Source organism: Arachis stenosperma, chromosome 10, assembly GCF_014773155.1.
Source record: "Arachis stenosperma cultivar V10309 chromosome 10, arast.V10309.gnm1.PFL2, whole genome shotgun sequence".
Lineage (NCBI taxonomy): Eukaryota > Viridiplantae > Streptophyta > Magnoliopsida > Fabales > Fabaceae > Arachis > Arachis stenosperma.
In genome coordinates this window covers 62,762,227-62,770,138 of record NC_080386.1, presented here as the reverse complement: position 1 = coordinate 62,770,138, position 7,912 = coordinate 62,762,227, and positions in this window count along the sequence as shown.

Sequence of the window (7,912 nt, the reverse complement as noted above, 5' to 3'; positions counted from 1 at the left end):
AGGTATGTTCGGCTATTTGGGTGGGAATGGGAGGGAAATTGGTTTGAATTTTGAAGGTAGGTGGGGTTTGTGGGGAAGAGTGGGTGGATGTGAGTGGTGAATGGGGTAATTGGGAAGAGGAATTGAGGTGATTGGTGAAAGGTGTTGGGAAGTGTGACATGGGGAAGAGTGAATTTGGATTAGGAGAGTGTGATTAGGATTAAAAGGTAAGATGGGAATATGTTAGGTGGGGATCCTGTGGGGTCCACAGATCCTGAGGTGATCCTGTGGGGTCCACAGATCCTGAGGTGTCAAGGAATTCCATCCCTGCACCAAATAGGCATGTAAAATGCCTTCGTGCATCATTCTGGCGTTTAAACGCCCATTGGTGCACATTCTAGGTGTTCAACGCCCATGTAAAGCATGTTTCTGGCGTTGAACGCCAGTTTCATGCTTGTTACTGGCGTTCAGCGCCAGTTTTCCTCTCTGGGCACATTCCTGGCGTTCAGCGCCAGGATGTTGCTTGTTTCTGGCGTTCAGCGCCAGAATGGTGCTCTGTTCTGGCATTGAACGCCAGCCAGATGCATCTTACTGGCGTTGAACGCCAGCCTGTGCGTCCTCCAGGGTGAAAAAATTTTTTCTTCTGTTTTTGACTCTGTTTTTAATTTTTTTTTTTTGATTTTTTTCGTGACTCCTCATGATCATGTACCTAATAAAACACAAAATCAAAAATAGAATAAAATAAAATTCGATAAATAAAATTGGGTTGCCTCCCAATAAGCGCTTCTTTAATGTCAATAGCTTGACAGTGGCTCTCATTGAGCCATAAGGTGATCAGGTCAATGTTGATAGTTGTCCACACCAAACTTAGAGTTTGGATATGGGATCTTAACACCAAACTTAGAGTTTGGTTGTGGCCTCACAACACCAAACTTAGAGTTTGACTGTGTGGGTTCTTCTTGACTCTGAACTGAGAGAAGTTCTTCATGCTTACTCTCTTCTGTCACAGAGGGATGGCCATGTGCCTTAAACACAAGGTAGTCCCCATTCAATTGAAGGACTAACTCACCCTCTGTTGACATCTATTACAGCTCCTGCTGTGGCTAGGAAAGGTCTTCCAAGGATGATGCAATCATCCTCTTCCTTCATAGTGTCTAAGATTATGAAATTAGCAGGGATGTAAAGGCCTTCAACCTTTACTAGCACGTCCTCTACTATTCCATAAGCTTGTCTCAATGACTTGTCTGCCAGTTGTAATGAGAACAAGGCAGGTTGTACCTCAATGATCCCCAGCTTCTCCATTACAGAGAGTGGCATAAGATTTATCCCTGACCCCAGATCACACAGAGCTTTTTCAAAGATCATGGTGCCTATGGTACAAGGTATTAAGAACTTGCCAGGATCTTGTTTCTTTTGAGGTAGAATTTTCTGAATCCAAGTATCCAGTTCATTAATGAGCAAGGGAAGTTCACTTTCCCAAGTCTCATTACCAAACAACTTGGCATTCAGCTTCATGATAGCTCCTAAATATTGAGCAACTTGCTCTCTAGTTACATCTTCATCCTCTTCAGTGGATGAATAGTCTTCAGAGCTCATGAATGGCAGAAGGAGATTCAATGGAATCTCTATGGTCTCTGTATGAGCCTCAGATTCCTTTGGATCCTTAATAGGAAACTCCTTCTTGCTTGAGGGACGTCCCAGGAGGTCTTCCTCACTAGGATTTTCGTCCTCCTCCTCCCTTGTGCATTCGGCCATATTGACTATGTCAATGGCTTTGCACTCTCCTTTTGGATTCTCTTCTGTATTGCTTGGGAGAATGCTGGGAGGAGTTTTAATGACTTTCTTACTCAGCTGGCCCACTTGTGCCTCCAGATTTCTAATGGAGGATCTTGTTTCACTCATGAAACTGAAGGTGGCCTTTGACAGATTAGAGACTACATTGGCTAAATTAGAAGTGTTTTGTTCAGAATTCTCTGTCTGTGGCTGAGAAGATGATGGATATGGCTTGCTATTGCCCAGCCTGTTACGTCCACCATTGTTAAAGCCTTGTTGAGGTTTTTGTTGATCCTTCCATGAGAAATTTGGATGATTTCTCTATGATGAGTTATAGGTATTTCCATAAGGTTCACCCATGTAATTAACCTCTGCCATGGCAGGATTCTCAGGATCATAAGCTTCTTCAGAAGCTGCCTCTCTAGTACTGTTGGATGCATGTTGCAATCCATTCAGATTTTGAGAGATCATGTTGACCTGTTGAGTCAACACTTTGTTCTGAGCCAATATGGCATTCAGAGTATCAATTTCAAGAACTCCTTTCTTTTGAGGTATCCCATTGTTCACGGAATTCCTCTCAGAAGTGTACATGAATTGGTTATTTGCAACCATGTCAATGAGCTCTTGAGCCTCTTCAGGCGTTTTCTTCGGGTGAATAGATCCACCTGCAGAATGGTCCAATGACATTTTCGAAAATTCAGAGAGACCATAATAGAATATCTAATATGGTCCATTCTGAAACATGTCAGATGGACATCTTTTGGTCAGCTGCTTGTATCTTTCCCAAGCTTCATAGAGGGATTCACCATCTTTTTGTTTGAAGGTTTGAACATCCACTCTCAGCTTGCTCAGCTTTTGAGGAGGAAAGAATTTATCCAAGAAGGCAGTGACCAGCTTATCCCATGAGTCTAGGCTATCCTTAGGTTGTGAATCCAACCATATTCTAGCTCTGTCTCTTACAGCAAAAGGGAAAAGCATGATTCTGTAGACTTCAGGATCAACTCCATTCGTCTTTACAGTCTCACAGATTTGCAAGAACTCAGTTAAAAACTGATAAGGATCTTCAGATGGAAGTCCATAAAACTTGCAGTTTTGTTGCATTAATGCAACTAGCTGAGGTTTCAGCTCAAAGTTATTGGCTCCAATGGCAGGAATAGAGATGCTTCTTCCATCAAACTTGGACGTTGGCTTTGTGAAGTCACCAAGCATTCTCCTTGCATTATTATTATTTTCGGCTGCCATCTCATTCTCTTGTTCGAAAATTTCTGAAAGGTTGTTTCTGGATTGTTGTAATTTAGCTTCTCTTAATTTTCTCTTCAGAGTCCTTTCAGGTTCTGGATCAATTTCAACAAGAGTGCCTTTATCCTTGTTCCTGCTCATATGAAAGAGAAGAAAACAAGAAAAGAAAAAGGAATCCTCTATGTCACAGTATAGAGATTCCTTTATGTTAGTAGAAAAAGAAAGGGTAGAAGAATGAAGAATGGATTCGGATTTATGGATGAAGAGAGGTGAAGAGAAGTGTTAGTAATTAAATAATTAAATAGAAGAAGAAAAGAGAAAGATAATTTCGAAAATAATTTTGAAAAAGAGGTTAGTAATTTTCGAAAATTAGAGATAAAATGTAATTAAAATTAAAACATGAAACAATTAGTTAGTTAAAAAGAACTTTTGAAAAAGGGGTGAGATTTTTTCGAAAATTAGAGAGGGAAAAGTAGTTAGGTGGTTTTGAAAAAGATGAGAAACAAACAAAAAGTTAGTTAGTTGATTGAAAAAGATTTGAAAATCAAATTTGAAAAAGATAAAAAGATAATAAGTTAGATAAGATTTTTTTTTTGAAATCAAATTTTGAAAAAGATAAAATTTTTGAAAAAGATCAAAATAAAAGATAAAAAGATTTAATTCAAAAATTTTGAAATTATTTACTTCACTAACAAGAAACTACAAGATAAGATTCTAGAACTTAAAGATTGAACCTTTCTTAGCAAGAAAGTAACAAACTTCAAATTTTTTGAATCAAAACATTAATTATTGATTATATTTTCGAAAATTAGATATAAAGATAAGAAAAAGATTTTGAAAATATTTTGTAAAATGTTTTTGAAATTTTCGAAAAATAAGAAAAATGAAAAAGATATGATTTTTGAAAAAGATTTTGAAAAGATAAGATTTTTAAAATTGAAATTTTGACTTGATTTGTAAGAAACAACTAATTTTTAAAAATTTTTGACCAAGTCAACCCAAAATTTCAAAAATTTGGAGGGAAATAAGGAAAAGATATTTTTTTTTTTGAATTTTTAATTATGAGAGAGAAAAACAACAAAAATATTCAATGCATGAAATTTTTAGATCAAAACAATGAATGCATGCAAGAATGCTATGAATGTCAAGATGAACACCAATAACACTTTGAAGATCATGATGAACATCAAGAACATAATTTTGAAAAATTTTTGATGCAAAGAAAACATGTAAGACACCAAACTTAGAAATCTTTAATGCATGGACTCTAACAAACAAAAAATGCATATGAAAAACAACAAACAACACAAAACAAGAAAACATCAAGATCAAACAAGAGGACTTATCAAGAACAACTTGAAGATCATGAAGAACACTATGAATGCATGGGATTTTCGAAAAATGCAACAAAATTTTTTAAAAGCATGCAATTGACACCAAACTTAAGAATTGACTCAATACTCAAACAAGAAACATAAAATATTTTTGATTTTTATGATTTTCTATTTTTTTGGATTTTTATTAATTTTTTTCGGAAATAAAGTTGGAAAAACGAAAAAGAAAAGAAAAATTTTGAAAAAGATTTTTGAAAAGAAAATTACCTAATCTGAGCAACAAGATGAACCGTCAGTTGTCCATACTCGAACAATCCCCGGCAACGGCGCCAAAAACTTGGTGGACGAAATTGTGATCCATGTTCTTTGTATTAGTATGAAATCATTATTATGGCATCGGTTGTTTCACAACTCCGTTCAACTAACCAGCAAGTGTACTGGGTCGTCCAAGTAATAAACCTTACGCGAGTAAGGGTCGATCCCACAGAGATTGTTGGTATGAAGCAAGCTATGGTCACCTTGTAAATCTCAGTTAGGCAGATTAAATTTGTTTATGGTTTCGAAAATTAATAAAAAGAAGAAATAATAAAAGGGATAGAATACTTATGCAGATTCATTGGTGGGAATTTCAGATAAGCATATGGAGATGCTGTATGGCTCAAGGATGCCTGCTTTCCTACTGCTTCAACTCAATCCTTCTTACTCCTTTCCATGGCAAGCTGTGTATAGGGGTTCACCGTTCGACGATGGCTACTTTCAATCCTCTCGGGAAAATGGTCCTCTGCGGCTGTCACTCGCATGGCTAATCGTCTGGAGGCATCACCTGGCCGAAGGCTACATCCCATCCTCGCAGTGAAAACTACGCTCACACGCTCTGTCACAGCACGGCTAATCACTGGTTGGTTCCCACGCCTACTGGAATAGAATCCCTTGATTCTTTTGCGTTTGTCACTAACGCCCAGCACTTGCAAGTCTGAAGCACGTCACAGTCATTCATTACCGGAATCCTACTCAGAATACCACAGACAAGGTTAGACTTTCCGGATTCCCAGGATCCTACTCGGAATACCACAGACAAGGTTAGACTTTCCGGATCCTCATAAATGCCGCCATCTATCTAGCTTATACCACGAAGATTCTGTTGGGGAATCTAAGAGATACACATTCAAGCTCTGTTGCATGTAGAACGGAAGTGGTTGTCAATCACGTGCGTTCATAAGTGAGAATGATAATGAGGTTCATATAATCATCACATTCATCATGTTCTTGGGTACGAATGAATATCTTGGAATAAGAATAAGAGAGATTTGAATAGAAGAAAATAGAATTGCATTAATACTTGAGGTACAGTAGAGCTCCACACCCTTAATCTATGGTGTGCAGAAACTCCACCATTGAAAATACATAAGTAAAAGGTTCAGGCATGGCCGAATGGCCAGCCCCCATGTGGTCACAAGACCGAATGATCAAAGACATCTAATACAATAGTTAAATGATCTATTTATAATAAACTAGCTCCTAGGGTTTACATGAGTAAGTAATTGATGCATAAATCCACTTCCGGGGCCCACTTGGTGTATGCTTGGGCTGAGCTTGATCAATCCACGAGCTGAGGCTTCTCTTGGAGTTGAACTCCGAGTTATGACGTGTTTTGGGCGTTCAACTCCGGATCATGACGTTTTTCTGGCGTTTAACTCCAGACAGCAGCATGAACTTGGCTTTCAACGCCAAGTTACGTCGTCAATTTCCGAATAAAGTATGGACTATTATATATTGCAGGAAAGCCCTGGATGTCTACTTTCCAACGCCGTTGAGAGCGCGCCATTTAGAGTTCTGTAGCTCCAGAAAATCCATTTCGAGTGCAGGGAGGTCAGAATCCAACAGCATCAGTAGTCCTTTTGTCAGCCTTTTTCAGAGTTTTGCTCAAGTCCCTCAATTTCAGCCAGAATTTACCTGAAATCACAGAAAAATACACAAACTCATAGTAAAGTCCAGAAATGTGAATTTAACATAAAAACTAATGAAAACATCCCTAAAAGTAGCTTGAACTTACTAAAAACTACCTAAAAACAATGCCAAAAAGCGTATAAATTATCCGCTCATCATGATGCCATAGACATGAGCCAGCTACACAGAGCAATAGAAGAGCTATCTCAACAACTCATGCAGACTCAACAAGAGCAAAATCAGGGGCGCCAAGAGAAATATCTAGAGCCCCATCCAGAGTTTAGGGAGCAATATTTGAAAGATAAAGAGGAGAGAGAAGCTTGGCAGCGTCAAATGGAGGAGAAACAAGAGAGATGGCAACAGCAAATGATGACTCAGCAGCAAGAATTTCAAGCACAGATTCTTGAAGGACAAAAAGAGCAATACAAAGAATTCAAAGAATCATATGATAAGCTGTACTTTAGTCAAGCTAAAGCAGGGGAATATAGTCACAACTTGTATCAATGGAAGAATATTCATCACACCATGGGAGAAGTTAGATATGCGCAAAGAATGGAGAATGATGAAAACATGCAAGCAAGGTTGGAGTACTTGACCCATAATTTGCCAACACTCAATCCTCAGATCAAGCCATTCGAGCAATGCCCTGAATTTGGAGCCAAGCAACAAGCAAGGTCTCATCACTATACTGAGGCAACTTTTAAAAGATTGGAAGAAGTTGGGCTCTCAGGACTCTTAGATTCTGTCTGGGGTAGAAGATGTCCTGGTGAAGAGATCCGAGACTATTCCAAGCTAGGGAAGAGAAAGAAGAAAAGGGGAGAATCAAGCAGCAGCCATGACCATTAGAAGGTGGCAAAGTTCTTTCATTCCCCCTCTTTCACTCTTTTAATAAGGAGAAGCATGTCTGAAACATGATATGCCTCCACTGTTTATTTCTTTTTTTTATTTCATTTTCTTGTACTTATCTTTGTTCAATAAGTAGCTAGAGAAATGATCTGCATAATGCTTGTCATTCATCACTTAACTTGAATTTTGTTTTGTTTCCCATATGCTTGAATAAAAGAGATTTTGTTTGAATTGAAAAGTAAAAATCCAATGTTGCATAAGTAGAATGGAAGTCAATGGTGGTATATATGTTTGATTAAATGCATAACTCATGAAATAATTGTTGCATAATACCATTCTCATTCAAGTGTGAGTTAGCTTGCTGTTACAAAGGTTCTTATCAATAAAGCAAAAAGCCCTTGGGAACAAAAATAGAAAAAAAAAGAAGAAGAAAAAGCCAAAGTGGCAAGAAAAACAAAGAATAAAGGTTGGACACTGATGAGCGGATAATTTGTACGCTTTTTGGCATTGTTTTTAGTATGTTTTTAGTATGATCTAGTTAGTTTTTAGTATATTTTTATTAGTTTTTAGCTAAAATTCACTTTTCTGGACTTTACTATGAGTTTGTGTGTTTTTCTGTGATTTCAGGTATTTTCTGGCTGAAATTGAGGGACCTGAGCAAAAATCTGATTCAGAGAGTGAAAAGGACTGCAGATGCTGTTGGATTCTGACCTCCCTGCACTCGAAGTGGATTTTCTGGAGCTACAGAAGCCCAATTGGCGCGCTCTCAACGGCTTTGGAAAGTAGACATCCTG